Genomic DNA, 16,467 nt, shown 5'->3' on the forward strand with positions numbered 1-16,467 from the left:
CACATCATACAATGTAAACAATATTTAAGGAGAATGAGATGCTGTTATTTTCAAATCTAAAAATGATCAAGACATCAGCAGTAGAAACCAAGAGCATAAATTAGAACTAAATTTACTTGTTACATCAAGTGCCCTCCTTCACTGAACACCAGGTACGACATGCAACTGATGAATCACTAAATTCTACCCCTGAAACTAACAATATGGTGTATGTTACCTAAATTGAATTAAAATTTAAAAATTTAAAAAAGAAGTAAATTTACTAGTTCTTCTTTGACTTACTACTTCATTTCTTTTTTTTTTTTTAAGCTTAGAAGCATTTGATACTATGTGCTAAGCCCAATTCTAAGTTTGAGATGTCATAATTAGTTGGAACTCATCAAACAAACAAATAGACCTTACTCTATGAAAGACTTTGTAAAGAATAAAACAAAACAAAAACAAAAGAAAAAAAAAAAACAAGTTTAAGACTGGGAGGAAACATTTGCAAACCACATATTTATTAAAGACAAAAATTTAGAATATATAGAAAAAACTTCTAAAATTCAACACTTTTTTTAAAAGAATATAAATCAAAATGAGCCAAAGGTGTGAATAGACATTACTCCAAAGAGGATATACAACTGCAAATAAGCACATGAAAATTTTTAACTTTATTAGCCTTAGGAAAATACAAAATAAAACTACAGGGAACTATCACTACACATTTATTAGAATGGCCAGAGTAAAATATAATGACAACACAAAATGTAACAGCATGCAGTCAAACTGAATCATTCATATATTGCTGATGAGAATGTAAAATGTTACAAATCATTCTGGAAAAATTTTGACTATTTATTATAAATCTAAACATGCACCTGCCTTATAACCTACCAAATTCACTCTTGCTAATTTATTCCAGAAAAATGAAAAGTTATGTTCACACAAAAACTTACACACAAATTTTCATAAAGAATTCATTTATAACAGCCCAAGCTGCAAATAACCCAAATGTCTTTCAGTGGCTGGATGTTTAAACAAACTGGTACATCATATCATGGAACATTACTCTGCAATGAGAAGGAATAAACTATTGATGTATGTAAAAACTTGGATGAATATCCAGAGAATTGTGCTGAGTAAAATAAAGCTCATCCCCCAAAATTACACATTGTATGATTCAATGATAGAATATTTTTGAAATAACAAAATTAAATGGATGAAAAGCACATGAATGGTTTCCAAGAGTTAGGAAGAGAGGAAGCAAGAGGAATGGTTATAAAAGGACACTAGAGGAAAACTTATGGGAAGTGAACTGTTCTGTATCTTTACTTTGTTGGTGGATCCATGCACATACATATATGATCAAACTGCATTGAATCAAACCCATACATGTACATACAAAGGAAGTGAAACACGAATAAGTTAGGTGAATTTCAACAATGTCAACTCTCTGTTTGCATTGTATTCAAGTTTTGTAAGATGCTATCATCGAGAAAAATTAAGTAAAAGGTAAATGAGATCTCTCTCTCTCTTTTTCTTTCTTTTTTTTTTTATTTCTTACAACGGTATGTGCATCTACAATTATCTTAAATTAAAAAGTTTAATTAAAAGAAAACATATTAAAGTTGCAGGGTATGAAAGTAACACATAAACCTACTATGTTTCCATGCATTAACAACAAGTAATCTGAACAGGAAATTAAGAAAACAATGACATTTACTACAACATCTACAAGAATAAAATACTCAGGAATGAACTTAACAAGGAGGTGAAAGATCTGTACTCTGAAATCTAAAAAAAAAAAAAACACCAAAACAAACAACAACAACAACAACAACAACAAAAACTGTTGAAACAAAGTAAAAAAAAAAAAACATAGGTAAGTAAAAAGACATCCCATGTTCATGGATTGGCAGACAATATTATGATGTCAATACTACTCAAAGTGTTCTAGAGATTTAATGTAATTCCTATCAAATTCTCATTCTGTTTTAGTAGAAATAGAAAAATAGACCTAAAATTCATAAGGAATCTCAAGAGATACCAAATGGCCAAAACAGTCTTGGAAAAAAAAAGACAAAGTTGACAGACTCAATTATTTCAAAACCTTCTACAAAGTTATATTAATCAAAACAGTGTTGTACTGGCATAAAGACAGATGCATATAGACCAATAAAATAGAACAGAAAGCCCAGAAACAAACCCTTACAAATGATGGTGGAAAAACTGGATATCCACATGCAAAAGAATAAAGATGCACGCTTACCTTACATCATGTACAAAAAATAAACAAAATTGATCAGATATGTGCAAGCTAAAATGTATAAGCTAAAACTATTAAAATCTTAAAAGAAAACATAGGATGAAAGCTTCATGATATTGGATTTGAATATTGGATTGATGTTCTTGGCTATAATACCAACGTCCAGGCAACTAAAGAAAAAAAAATTGTTGCACAGGACTTCATCAAAATTAAAAAGTTTTGTGCATCTTGGGGTGCCTGGGTGGCTTAAGCCTCTGCCTTCAGCTCAGGTCATGATCCCAAGGTCCTGGGATGGAATACCGCATCAAACTCTCTGCTCAGCAGGGAGCCTGCTTCCTCCTCTCTCTGCCTGTCTCTCTGTCTCTTAGCCTAGTTGTGATCTCTGTCAAATAAATAAACAAAATATTTTTAAAAAAATGTTTGTGCATCCAAGGACATTATTGACAGAGTGAAGTGGCAACACATGGAATAGAGGCAAATATTTGCATATCATATACCTCTCCAGAATAGATAACGAACCCCTATCGTTCAACAACAATAGTGAAACAAATAATCCAATTTAGAAACAATATAGAACTTGAACAGACATTTCTCCAAAGAAGATACACAGATGGCTAGTACATAAAAAGATATGCAACATCACTCATTTTTAGGGAAGTGCAAATCAAAGCCACAGTCAGATGTTACATTATACTGGCTAGGAGGCTACTACAAAAAATAAAACAAACAAACAAACAAACAATAAATAAAATAAAAAAAGAAGTCAAGGAAGCTATGGAAAAATCAGAACACTTGTACATTGCTTGTGGGAATATGAAACAAAGCAGGTACTGTGGGAAGAAAGTATGACAATTTGTCAAAAAATTTAAAATAAGGAATTGAAAAAGATATAAACAAATGGAAAAATATCCCATGTTCATGGATCAGAAGAATTAACATTGCTAAAAACTATCCAAAGCCATCTATAGCTTCAATGCAATTGTTATCAAAACTTCAATGGCATTTTTCACAGGTTAAAAAAAAATCCTAAAATTTGTATAGAACCACAAAAGACCCTGAACAGCCCAAACAATCCTTTTTTAAAATTTTACATTTTATTGTTTCATATCATCTCAACAATAATTGAAAATTTTTCTCAAACATTACACCCAGCTATTTAAAAAAAAAAAAAAAGATTTTGTTTATTTGAGGGAGAGTAAGAGAATTCAAGCAGGAGGAGTAGCAGGCAGAGAGAGAAGCAGACACCCTGCTGAGCAGGGAGCCTGACTCAGGGCTAGATCCCAGGACTCTGGGATCATGATCTGAGCCTAAGGCAGATGCTTAACGGAATGAGCCACCCAGGTGGCCCATAAACCCAGCTATTTTGATAGATTGTATCTATGGAGGATTCTAGTTCAAATCATGAAAGCAAATTAGGAGGTAAAACAGGGCAGACTGGCAGAAACTTAGCTTCAGAGAAAACGAAATATGTAGGACACGGCAGAAACTAGTAGCTCAATTAAGCACTTAAAACCATGATTTTATAACACCAATTACAGTAAAATGTGTAGCTTAAGGCAAAAACAAAACTCATTCATACTGCATTGACATCAATTCTTGACCATTTTTACTCTTCTGGAAGAACAAACCTGGAAGCATCCTACTTCCTGTTTTCAAACTATACTACAAAACTGTAGTAATCAAAACAATATGGTACTAGTATAACATTAAACACATAGACCAATGAAACAAGATAAAGAGCCAAGAAATAAATCCTTGCAAATTCAGTAAACTAATACTTGACAGGAGAGGCAATAATGCTCAGTGGCGAAAGGAAAGTCTCCTCAATAAACAGTGTTAGAAAAACTGAAGAATTTTAATACAGAAGAATGAAACTAGATTCTTATTTTACACTACTCACAAAAATAAACCTAAAATGAATGAAAAACTTAAGTGTAAGTCTGAAACTGTATAATTCCTGAAAGTAAACATAGGGGAAAATCTTCTTAACATTGATCTTGGCGTTGATTTTTTTGGATGTGTCACTGAAAGCACAAGCAACAAAAGGTGTTAATAGAACCTACAGAATGCAAGAAAGTATTTATATAGCACATATATGATAAGAGGTAAATATCCAACATATGTAAAGAACTTATTCAACTTGGTAGTAAGGAAAAAAAATCCCTTTTAAAAAAATAGACAGAGGAACTAAATAGACATTTTGCCAAAGAAGGCATTCAGATGCCCAACAGATACAAGAAAAGGTGCTTGATATCACTAATTTTCAGGGTCAGGGAAGTGCGAATCAAAACCACAATGAGATGTCACCTTACATCTGTTAGAAAGGCTTGTCATTTAGAAAACAAGAAATAGCAAGTATTGGTGAAGCTGTAAAGAAAAGGGAACTATTGGGCGCCTGGGTGGCTCAGTGGGTTAAGCCGCTGCCTTGGGCTCAGGTCATGATCTCAGAGTCCTGGGATCGAGTCCCGCATCGGGCTCTCTGCTCAGCAGAGAGCCTGCTTTCCTCTCTCTCTCTCTGCCTGCCTCTCCATCTACTTGTGATTTCTCTCTGTCAAATAAATAAATAAAATCTTTAAAAAAAAAAAAAGAAAAGAAAAGGGAACTATTGGTGGAATATAAACTGGTACACTCATTGTGGAAAACAGTATGGAGGATCCTCAAAAAATTAAAAAGAAACAGTGCCATATGACCCCGAAATCCCATCTTTGGGTAGATAACCAGAGGAAATGAAAATAGGGTCTCTGGGATATATCCTCTCTATTGTGGTCATTGCAGCATTATTCACAATACTCAAGACATGGAAACAACCTAAGTTTCCATCAACAGATGAGTGGATACAAAAGATGTGGTAATGTATACACAACGTAATATTATTCAGTCTTCAAAAAGAATGAAATTCTGCCATTTGCAACAACATGCTTAAAACTGGAAGGCATTATGCTAAGTGAAATAAGTCAGTCAGAGAAAGACAAATATTGTGTGATCTTTTTTGTATATGAAATCTAAAATAAAAACCCAAACTCTTAGGAACAGAAAGTAGAATGGCAGTTACCAGGGACAGAAGCGTGTGGGGGATAAGGGGAGATGTTGGTCAAACGGCTTGAACTTTCAGATATAAGAAGAATATATTCTGGGAACCCAATGTACTGCATGCTGATTATAGTCAACAACACTATATTACATACATGAAAGTTGCTAAGAGAGATATTAGATGCCCTGACCACAAAAAAGAAATGTTAAAATGTGATGTGATGGAGGTGCTCGTTAAGTTATGCTCTCCATAATATCACAATATACGTGTATTAAATCAACATATTGTACACTTTAAACTCACAGTGTTATATGTCAATGTCCTTGATGGGGACCAAAACTGAAAACAGAAAAGAAATAATTGATCAGGGACACGTAGGTGGCTCAGTAGGTTAAAGCCTCTGCCTTTGGCTCAGGTCATAATCTCAGGGTCCTGGGATCAAGCCCCACATCGGGCTCTCTGTTCAGCAGGGAGCCTGCTTCCCCTTCTCTCTCTCTGCCTGCCTCTCTGCCTACTTGTGAACTCTGTCAAATAAATAAATAAATAAATATTTTAAAAGGAAAAAAGAAAGAATTGATCAGAGGAGACCATTAGAAACATAAATGTCTAACCGCAAACAGAAGTGTCTAAGGAAAAAAATATTTTAATGTAAAGGTATGATGCAGAATAAATTTAGGATGAAAAGATGAATTAAATTTAGTTCCTTGATGATAATGCCAGAAAGGAAAACAAAATGTTGACAGTACTGCATTATTAACAGGGACTGTAAGAAGCAAGAATTATCTCAAAGAAAAAAACTTCAAAAAAATTGTAAATGGCTTTATACGTCCCTTAGATGCTGAATCTGGAAAGTGATAACTATCATGGTAAGAAACATGGTTTTTGTGGACATCACATTCCTTATCTTCAAAATGAAGTTCTGGATTAGATTAGGGATATTAAACACAATACCCTCCTGCTGGCCTCCCTCCTTAGCACCCGTGGCAGGCACTGATAACAGATCAAGGGATTTCTTTGCTGAGACCAGACCCAGCTCCACGGCCCTTTTCTACCCAGACACACAGCCACTATCCATCAACTCCTTTATTGCTCAAAATAGAATTAATTTGCTCTTCTCAGTTTTGATATTAAATAACATGCCTTCCAATGTTAGGGTTCTATATTTATTTAACTAACTGGAGTATTCTAGAGTGATAATTTTGTGATGTTTAATTTGGAAATGTCTTAATATATTTTATGCCAGAAATATTTATTATGCCAAAAAAAGGCATAAATGCTAACAGGATCAAAGGAAATAACTGTTAACTTTAAATTACAATACAAAGATGAATTACCAATTAAGGGCACCTGGGTGGCTCAGTGGATTAAAGCCTCTGCCTTCGGTTCAGGACATGATCTCAGGGTCATGGGATCAAGCCCCACATCGGGATCTCTGCTTAGAGGGGAGACTGCTTCCCCCTCTCTCTCTGCCTGCTGCTCTGCCTACTTGGATCTCTGTCAAATAAATAAATAAAATCTTTTTAAAAAATTCTCAGTTAAATCTCATGGTCAGCATTATCAATGCAAACTGATAGGTATCCTACCTTCATTATTTGTGAGCTAGTCCTATATTATTTGTAATAAAGATTGTGGAATGATTTATTTCCACATTATTTTACCTATGTCCAAATAAATTTTTTTTTTAATTCAACGAAGAAAGAGAGAGCACACAACCAGAGGGAGCAGAAGGAGAGGGAGAAGCAGGCTCCCCGCTTGAGCAAGGAGCCCCACGTGGGGTTCAATTCCAGGACCCGGGGATCATGACCCCAGCTGAAGGCAGACACTTAACTGACTGAACCATCCAGGCACCCCTTCAGCTAAAACGTTTCAAATAGGGGAACATTATCAATGTCTACAACTGATTGAAGTAAACGAATGTATTGAATAAAATATATTATATAAGCTAATTTATTACTTTTAAAAATGTAATCACAAACCATGATAAACCATAAGCCCCTTGAGTAAACTCGAGTGAACTGCTCAAGCATTCAAGTAACTAAGAACATACCATTGACCTTAGTGACCAGATGGTTTTATTGAGTCATTTTCCTGTTTTCCACAAAGCCAAATTACTACATTCCAGAAAATCTTCTCTATTTCTAAGTCAGAACATCGCCCACTGCTTCAGTACTCAAGCTTGCTGATGTACTGTGGATGATGGTACTATGCCTTCCCGGATGCAGGAAATGTTAATAACAGAGAAAGAACCAATGAAGAGCAGAACCTCTTGAAGAATACTTAATTTTTTTTTTTATAATTTATGATGGGTTTATATGATTCATGTCAGAACTAAAAACTTTAAAATTTTTCCCTTTCTCCAGGCTTCGCCATAATTAAAAGTTTATGAATTAACCTTGTTTTTGTTTTGTTTTGTTTAGATTTTATTTTTTATTATTTATTTAATTGACAGAGGGGCAAGAAACAACGAGAGAGGGAACCCAAGCACGGGGAGGGGGAGAGGGAGAAGCAAGCTTTCCACCAAGTGCAGAGCCCGATGCTGGGCCAGATCCCAGGACCCAGGGATCATGACCTGAGCTGAAGAGAGAGGCTTAAGGACTGAGCCACCCAGGCACTCTGTGTATGTCTTATTATATTCAGTGGCATACAAAAGAGATGAAATAATATTTCTTCTTTAATATTTACTATAGCATATATGGTCTTAATGCAGGTGAGCTAACATTTGATAGATCTCTACAGTATTTGCCTGTTGTTTTTCTTTTTTATCTTTTGATTCCTTTCACCAGTTTCTCTCACCCATTCCCCCCACCTCTGGCAACCACCAAAATCCTCTTTGCATCTATGAGTCTGGTGGTTTGGTGTTGATGATATTTAGGTTCAATGTATAAGAGAGAAAAAATATTTGTCCTTCTCTGCCTGACTTATTTCACTTAGCATAATGCCTTGATGTTCATCCAAGTTGTCACAAATGACAAAATTTCACTTTTATATAGCTAATTTATATATATATATATATATATATATATATATACAGTGCATTATATATAATAGATATTATATATAATAACAATAGCAAAGTAAGTGTCCATCAATGAATGAATGGATAAAGAAATGGATAATTCATTATATGTAATATATATAATATATATTTGTGTTTGTGTGTGTGTGTGTGTGTGTGTATTCCACAATTTCTTTATCCATTCATTCATTGGTGCACACTTATATTGTTTCCATATCTTGGTTATTGTGAATAATACTGCAATGAGTAGAGGCATGGATTGGATTGTGGTGATGGCTGCACAACAATATAAATGTATTTAATAGCATTGAATTGTAATGATAAAAAATAAATAAAACATTCTACCTTGCACAGATATGTATAATATCCATGTGCTATGGTTTTAAAAGAACTTTGATTCTTACAATTTAGTCATAAAGCCTTATAATTTGATCCTAATGCATTTTTAAGACAAAGAATATTTAACCAGAAACTAAAGAAATAACTGTGGAGTGAATATATGAATTGAAACATAGCCAGTGATATCATGTATTCTGCATTTCCAGAGTTGAAAGCTTACTTCTCTTGAGGTGTGATTCTCTCATACTAAAGGTGAAAAACAAATAAAGTATTGCTCTGTTGCTTCATCACCTTATTAAGAAAGGTTGACTCTGTGCTTAGCTAGCAGGAAAAATAATTTATTTCTCTGTCACTTTATTTATTCACCTACAGCAAGGTAAATATAAGGTGTTACTTGTTATTTATTTAGCTTTTTTAAGATACCTACCCCATTACCGGAAACATATCCTATTAGGAAAGCAATTCTCTTCTCTTGTTTAGGTAGTAAGTATATCAGAATTATTTATAGAAAAAGTTTTCTACATATAAAATGTTAGCACCTCTAAGGAAAGATATGAAAACTTTAAAGAAAATTAATTTGCAATATTACACAGCTGTAGTCATGTAAGTGATTATAGTAAAATTGAAAGCAGTAGTCTTCTCCATACTTACAACATTTGATTATGTATCTCAATTTCAATGGTTTTAAAAGAGGCTATAATTGAGTTGAGTCAAATAGATTCTTACATGGATAAGCCCATATTCAGCTTTGTAAAGTCTTTGAAAGACAGATAATTTAATAATTATGGCACAGTTATATTTGAAATAGAAGGATATTTAGGGCATTTTTAAAAACCTGCATACTTTTACAACTTTTACAACTGATACTCTTTGTAAACTGGGGAGACCTGTAGTTGCTAAGTACCTAATCCTAATGCCCCTATGGATGAGTCTTCCAAATCCTAGTCAACTTCTTTGTGTTACGGGAATGGAAAGCTTGAGAAGAGATATCATAGGTGTGCCTGAATAGAAGAGAAATACATTAGTCTTATTTATAATAGAACAGACCAATGAAAGGGGCTCCAGAAATTGACTATCAGACCTCTTTGAACCTCCTTCCAAGAAATCATGGTTGTCTGAGTGTCCCTAAAATAAATTGAAAATGTTACAACAAAGGACCTTTCCAGGACGAGGCATGACCCAGCAGCTTCTTTCTCAGTCTGTTCATAAAGTTTCATTGTGGTCCATTATAGAGAATAGAGAGCAAAAATTGCAGACCGTGTATTTCTTTATAAAAGGAAGGAATATTTCCATATATAAAAACAACATTCTTCTGTTGGTCACCCTGAACTGCACTTGCTATGACTTTGGAAAGTGGAGGGAGCATTCCTTCCCCCCCCCCCTTGTGGTTCTCTGGAATTAGATGTTCAGTGGTCCTGTGAATCCTTACTTGACGATTGCTTTTCAAATATTCAAATTCTTCTAAAGGATATATTAGACCACAAATCATTCTGCAGTGGAGAGAGAGGGAAAAGTAAGCAGAGGAAAGAGGAGTCTAGGATGAGTAAGTCAGCTGTTCAGCAGGCTCCCCAGAAATACAGCCAGTAACAAAATCACAGTGGCTAAAGGAGTCTAGCTGTTATCAGGCACATATTTATATTGAAAGGGTCTGATCTATAAGGGGTGGAGGTTAGCTTTTTATGATAATACTACCAGTCGGAAGGATAATGATATAATTGTGTTGGGAGACTCTACCAATGTAGAACTGTAGGACAAAGGCAGGCTTCAGATCTCAAGAAGTTACAAAAACAAAGCAGGCAATCAGGGCCAGAGCTAGGTTGGGATTCAATATCTAGAGATACACGAAAATATACAGGTACTTTAGTAGTTGGAGTAGAAGTCAGGTCCTAGAGATGGAGCACACAGAAGGGTTATTGAAGGTAAAGCTAAAGTTCAAGAGATACACGGTGTTTTCAGTGCAACACAGGCTATAAATACAATCAATTCTATGTAACTGGTTGGAATAGAGTTCTTAATATATCACCCAGGCCAAAATATATGTAACTGAACCAAAGCATCAGAACCGAAACTATTCTTGGAAAAAAGACATACAACTTCTCTTGATTACAAAATAGATTATTCCCCCATTTGACTGGTTATGCCTAATCTTTATTTAAACTATATGTAGATGTAGAGTTAATAGCTAATTAAAATATTCTTTTAAAATGGGAAGTACAACTGAAAACATTATATGGTTGTATGCTTAGTTGTTGAAAACCATTTGAGTAAATTCAACACTCATTCATTTTAAATATCCTTAGCAAACTAGAAAGAGAAGGAACTCTAATCTGGCAAAAATTATCCCAAAACCAACAAACAAAAACCTTTGCACCAAACAATATATTCAGTAGTGTAATCTTGAAAACTTTCTTTAAGATTGGGAAAGAGACAATGGCCACCACTATGACCAACTTTATTCAACAATTGACCAGATACCTTGGCATAATGAGGCATAAATAAATAAACAAATAAATAATGGCACAAGGGAATAGTTATCATTTAAGACAAATGACTCTATATGTAGAAAATCCATATGATTTTCTACAGACATGCTGTTAAAATTATTAAGTAGGGTCACCTGGGTGGCTCAGACATTAAACATCTGCCTTCAGCTCAGAATCCTGGGATCGAGTCCTCTGTCAGGCTCGCTGCTCAGCAGGAAGACTGCTTCTCCCCCTGCTATTCCCTCTGCTTGTGTCCCCTCTCTCACTGTGTCTCTCTCCATTAAATAAATAAAATCTCAAAAATATAAAAATAAACAATAAAATAAAATAAAGTTAGTAAATAAATTTAGTAAAGTTTGTGGATACAAAGTAGAAAAAGGCTATATATATATATATGTATATACATATATATGTATATACATTCCTACATATCATAAAAAGATAAAAGTAGTTATTAGAAGAAAATTTAATTGAAAATCTTGGTAATCTTGGAGTAATCAAAAATAATTTTTAAGACATGAAAAGGCAAAAAATAAATAAATAAAAAGGCCAACAAGCATATGAAAATATGTTCATGTCATGAAGCATCAGAAAAATGTGAATCAAAACCACAATGAGATAACACCTCACACCAAGTAAAATGGCTACTATAAAAAGAAGTGAAACAAAACAAAAAGCTTAAAATAACAAGTGTTAGAAAGAATATGGAAAAATTGGAACCCTTGTCTCTGTTGCTGAGATTGTAAAAATGGTGCAACTCCTATGGAAAACAGTATAAAATTTCCTCAAAAAGTTAAAAATAGAACTATCATATGGTCCAACAATCCCACTTCTGGGTATATATCCAAAAGAATTGAAAGCAGGTTCTCAAAGAGATATTTCTAACCCACGTTCATAGCAACACTATTCAAAATAACCAACGGGTGGAAAAAATCCAAATGTAGACAAATACATGAATAAATAAAAGTAGTACATACACATAATGGAATATTATTCAGCCTTAAAGGAAGGAAATCTTGTCACATGTTACAACATAGATCATCTTTGAGGAAATTTTAAGTGAAATAAACCAGTCACCAAAACAAAGCAAATTATAAGTGAAGTAAACCAGTCATACAAAAAAGCAGGATGCTTGGGTGGCTCAGTTGGTTAGGCAACTGTCTTCAGCTCAGGTCATGATCCTGGAGTCCCAGGATCAAGTCCCATATCAGTCTCCCTGCTCAGCAGGGAGTCTGCTTCTCCCCTTGACACTGTCTCCTCTCATGCTCTCTCTCTCTCTCTCATTCTCTCAAATAAATAAATAAGTAAAAGAAAATACTGTATGATTCCATTTGCTTAAAATATGTATACAGTAGTTAAAATTACAGAAAGAGAAAGTGGAATGGTGATTACCAGGGGCCAGAGGTGGGGCAGGGAGGAGGAGGGAAAGAGTATTTGTTGTTGAATGAGTATAGAGGCTCAGATTTACAAGATAAGAAAGTTCTGGAGTTCTTTTTCACAACAATGTGAATATACTATGTAATAATGTAAATGTACATTAAAGTGTATACTTAAAAATGTTTAAAATGATAACAAAAAAAAGGGGGTGTCCGGGTGGCTCAATTGGTTAAATATCCAACTCTTGATTTTGGCTCAGGTCATGATCTCTGGGTCATAAGATCAAGCCCCATGTCAAGCTCCACACTCAGCACAGTCTGTTCCAGATTCTCTCTTCCTCTCCTGTGCCTCCCTGCTTTTGCATGCTCTCTCTCTCTCTCCCTCTCAGTTTCTCTCTTAAAAAAAGAAAAGAAAAGTACTAAATTAGACCATATTAAAATTAAGGTTTTTTTTTTTTTAAATCAGGATTTACCATTAAAAGCCTGAAAAGGCATTTGGTAGAATGAGAGACTATATTCACAATATATCTATTAACAAAGTGGTATCTATCTAGAATGTATTTTTTAATTCTCAGAAATCAATATGAAAAAGACATATTGTAGAAAATGGGTAAATTCTGTACAGAAATGAAAAAAAGAAGATATTTAAATGGCAAATAAATTTATGGACACCAAACTAAAAAAATAACAAACTAAAATAGTACTGTAGAAAAAAATGTCTGAGTGAAGAAAGACAGATAATACCAAGTGTTGATGAGGGTATGGGTAAACTGGGAACTCTCTTATACTCTGAGTGAAGAATAAATTGGTACAACTTCTTTGGACAACTCTTTGTCAGTTTCTACTAAACCTGAATACCTTTCAAGGTTTATGCCCAAGAGAAATATGTGCATTTGTTCACCGAGAGACAACTAGTAGGAATTCATAGCAGACATACTAGACAGCTACTAACAGTAATATTTGAAATTAATCAACTGGCTGGAAGAGTAGCCCTGTAAATGCATTCTAGTGCATTCCCATCACATGCAAGACTTTCAACAATAAGACTCAATGGTGTTGAATGATTAGAGTCAATGAATGTAATGGCTCCCCCTAAAAAGTTCCATGTATATAATGGATTCCACTTATATAACTAATCTCTATGTCAGAGGTCAGTTGGTGAGAAGTCATGCATTTTAGATCTGAATGCTTGTTATAAGGATATGTTCAGTTTGTGAAAATCCATCTTGATGAACACTTATCTACATACTTTCCTATAGATTATAGATTATGATTTAATAAAACAGTTAAATAAATACTTAATTCATAAGGAAAGAGTTCAAATTTTTCTCTGTTTTTCACCTTCTCTGTCCTTCATCCACTTGGTCATAGAGCTCTATGAATATCATCTTATAAACACTTCCAAAAATGTTTGAAAATTTTCTGTTTCCAGTGCCACTTTCTGCTTTCTCTGCCTACCCACCCACAGCACTTTATCGGTTCACTCAGTAACATGTATGAAAACATACACAAGGTGTCCTGGGACTCTCCTTGAACTAAGGATACACAATGAACAAGAAGGGTACTGTGTCCTCTGGCATCACTGATGCGTGGGTCTCATATACCATCTGTCACAGTGATGGTTTCACAATGCCGGCCTCACCCCAGTCAGACCAATGGGAATCCTCCCCAGCATTTTACTCGGGGAACGGCATGAGTTGTTGCAAACTTCTTGGGAAGTATTTTGGGAATGTTTATTAAACTACACACATGCTCCTTGATGGTCAGATATCCTTTTAGAAATTCATCTGACAAATATATATAACCTGGAAATCCTAAAAGTCCATGAATGTCATAACTTTTCTTTCCTTTTATATTATTTTTCTCTCTGTTTCGAGCCTTTTTTGCATTCTTTTCTTCCTTTTGATCACTCTTGTATTCCAGAATCCCCTTGCCACCCTCAACACATCCACTTTGCTTGATGGGCATATACTTATCCCCTGGGGCTCAATTGACATATTTCTGCTTCTAGAGAGTTCCTAGTCCCTCAAGCACTATGAGATAGGATGCTCTCTTTTACTTCAATTGTATTCCATGATGCTTACTGTATATCTTCCAATAAATGCTCTAAAGAATTAATTATGATCTGCCTGATTCAGTTCCAAAGCAATAGAGTGGTTAAAAGAACCCATGTAGCCAAAAATAATTTCAAGATATAGCAACACTTTTGTTTTCTCAGATACCTTGAGGTGACTCTTAGCCCCCCAACAACAGCTATAAAAATCCCCATGCTTCCTATCCCTAATGTATTACCCTCATAAACCATAGCGATTTTCCACAAAATTCTTCCTCCTAAGATGAATCTTCTAATCTTTGTCCTAATCAGCATTTTTTTTGTTCTCCTTCCCTGCTTCTTTCCTCTTAGTATTCCATCCCCAAAACCCAAGAGCTCATTTGGCAAGCCAATTCTCCCATAGAGAGGAGAAAGAGACTGGAAGAGACCAAGCCGGTGTCCTCTTTAGTATGCACAGGTAGAGAAAAGCTGGCACTCTTCTTATATTAATAACTGTTAGCCCATCTGTTAGCCCATGAAACATCTGTTCTAACAAGTATGACTTCACTCTATGATTGGTATGTACTTGACTGATTCTCACTAGAATGGAAGCTTCTTGAGTTCAAGAATCCTATCTTTATCATTCTTTAGAACACTTTTGTGCTTGCATAAATATGTATTGAATGACTGATAGAGTGAATTCTTTATCCTGTGATTCTAACCTCATACATTTAAATGACTTTATAAGTGCTGTGATATTTTCATTGAGATTTTTGAGACTGGATTACTTATACTTTAATCAAAACATACCATTGTATACATTGTGTATCATGGAGAAAATTTCAGTGAGGCTTTTTTTTTTAATTTATGGAAAGTATAATATCTTGGACTATTCTTATTTTGAGCAGTCAAGACTGTTACAAAATTCACTCTTTGTAAAGAGAGCACAGATTATGACTCAACATAGCTTACACACAGAAAGTACATTGCTTTGATCTTAGGACCCAGCAGAATGCAGGTTGAGCCTAACTCTGTATTTCCAATTAGCAATTCTAGGCAAGAAAGATTCTATATGTCGATGAGTTCAGCAAGGACTTGGAAAATTTCCCTAGGGCTTAATGAAGATGCTAGATAAAAGATGCTCTACTGTGCAATCTTGAGGCTTTGTGGTACACAGCAGGTCTCTTTCAGAGAAATCTCAGGGTAGGGACATGAACTGAAAAACATAAATATCAAATCATATTTTTATGGCTGAAGTAATCTCAAATGAAATTTTGCTGGTGAGGAAGAAATTTCTGCAAGTACAGAACTGTAATGATCTGTTCTCTTTGTCCCCATCAGCCCTACATAGTCTTTATTCTCTATCTTCTTATTTGAATTGGGTTTTTTAAATTTGTTTTGTTTGGGGGGTTTTGTTTGTTTTGATTTGGTTTCTTGTAAAAATTTAAAGATCACATTCTCATCAGATTTATTTGCTTTCCCAGAATAGTGCTTCATTAGCTTTCTGAGTTTATTTATTATATTAGAGGATTGTGGACTTTAATTAAAAATGGTTGCTTGGTTTGATGGTATTTATAGTGTGATTAATTATGGGTTTCATTCTTAATAATAAAAATGTGTAGAAAAAAATCACTCACTAGTCTTTTATCACACTACTCTGCCTCATACCCTAAAGCTGCCATTTTAAACTCATATAAAGTATGGTTAAACAAAACCAACATTATCTCAGTTTCTGAGTTCGTGTAAGTAGGTCAAGACTAAAACCCAGATCACCGAAATATCTAATAAAATCCTAGAACTCTATTGCTGGAAGGAATCTGGAGAACACCTAATCTACTCATTTTGCAGATGATAAAATGAGGTCTTGTGAAGTTAATTTTCTTGACCAGAGTTACCTGTCTATTTGTAGATAGAACCAAGATTAGAACTTCAGCCCCAGACC

This window comes from Mustela nivalis (genome assembly GCF_964662115.1).
Source record: "Mustela nivalis genome assembly, chromosome: 2".
Taxonomy (NCBI): Eukaryota; Metazoa; Chordata; class Mammalia; order Carnivora; family Mustelidae; genus Mustela; species Mustela nivalis.